This window comes from Rhipicephalus microplus, chromosome X (assembly GCF_043290135.1).
Source record: "Rhipicephalus microplus isolate Deutch F79 chromosome X, USDA_Rmic, whole genome shotgun sequence".
In the NCBI taxonomy this organism is placed as follows: domain Eukaryota; kingdom Metazoa; phylum Arthropoda; class Arachnida; order Ixodida; family Ixodidae; genus Rhipicephalus; species Rhipicephalus microplus.
In genome coordinates this window covers 466,234,966-466,236,303 of record NC_134710.1, presented here as the reverse complement: position 1 = coordinate 466,236,303, position 1,338 = coordinate 466,234,966, and positions in this window count along the sequence as shown.

Sequence of the window (1,338 nt, the reverse complement as noted above, 5' to 3'; positions counted from 1 at the left end):
CTCTTCACACGACTGCTTGACTTGCGTTACGACACCGTGGAAATCTCCGAGTTTAGAGAGTGCAGTTTCTAACCTACTGATACGTTCGTTCAGTCTCAAAATGGCAGACTTGCTTTCGGCTCGATGTTTCTCAATTGCACCCACTTTTTTCTTAATGCCTTTTTGGTCTTCAACTAGCTGTTTAAAAATAGTATTATAGGGACCAGGGTTAGTCTCAACATCCCCGCATATGAACAACAATAAGAAGTAAAATGCAAAACGGCGCAGTAGCTTGAACCTATAGTGTCTAAAACATATGGGTCGCGAATGACACGTATGGGTCCATGCACTATCGAAAAGCACAGGGGGTGGCACAGGCAAAAAAAAACAACCTTGAGTACCACATGTGGCGTTCAGACTAACCTGCACAAGCAAAACCATCCGCGTGATCGACGCAGTCATAGTCGAGCCGGTGCCACGCCCCCAAGACAAATTGAAATCCCGATGTATACGTAGGATGTAGCTATGCACAGTGACGTTCCAGGGTTCGTTGACTGGTATCGGGCATTGTCCAGAAGAAGCGGTGCTGATCTGTGCGTCACATATGTCGTTGCCTCCTTCAATGCCTTCCCAAGAAAAATAGTCGATGGAAGAATCGCCAGCCGAAGATGCAGCTTTCCAAGATTCATCCTGCCAGTTTTCAAAGCAATGGCCGGAAACTGAAGTGACGAGAACCTGCATAAGCAAAAGCATCCGCGTGATCGACGCAGTCTTAGTTGAGCCGGTGCCACGCCCCCGAGACACATTGAAATACCGATGTATATGTAGGCTGTAGCTATGCACAGTGACGTTCCAGGGTTCGTTGACTGGTATCGGGCATTGTCCAGAAGAAGCGGTGCTGATCTGTGCGTCACATATGTCGTTGCCTTCTTCAATGCCTTCCCAAGAAAAATAGTCGATGGAAGAATCGCCAGTCGAAGATGCAGCTTTCCAAGATTCATCCTGCCAGTTTGCAAAGCAATGGCAGGAAATTGAAGTGACGAGAAGCTTCACAAGCAAAAGCTTCCACGTGAACGACGCAGTCATAGTCGAGCCGGTGCCACGCCCCCAAGACAAATTGAAATCCCGATGTATACGTAGGATGTAGCTATGCACAGTGACGTTCCAGGGTTCGTTGACTGGTATCGGGCATTGTCCAGAAGAAGCGGTGCTGATCTGTGCGTCACATATGTCGTTGCCTCCTTCAATGCCTTCCCAAGAAAAATAGTCGATGGAAGAATCGCCAGCCGAAGATGCAGCTTTCCAAGATTCATCCAGCCAGTTTTCAAAGCAATGGCCGGAAACTGATGTGACGAGAAC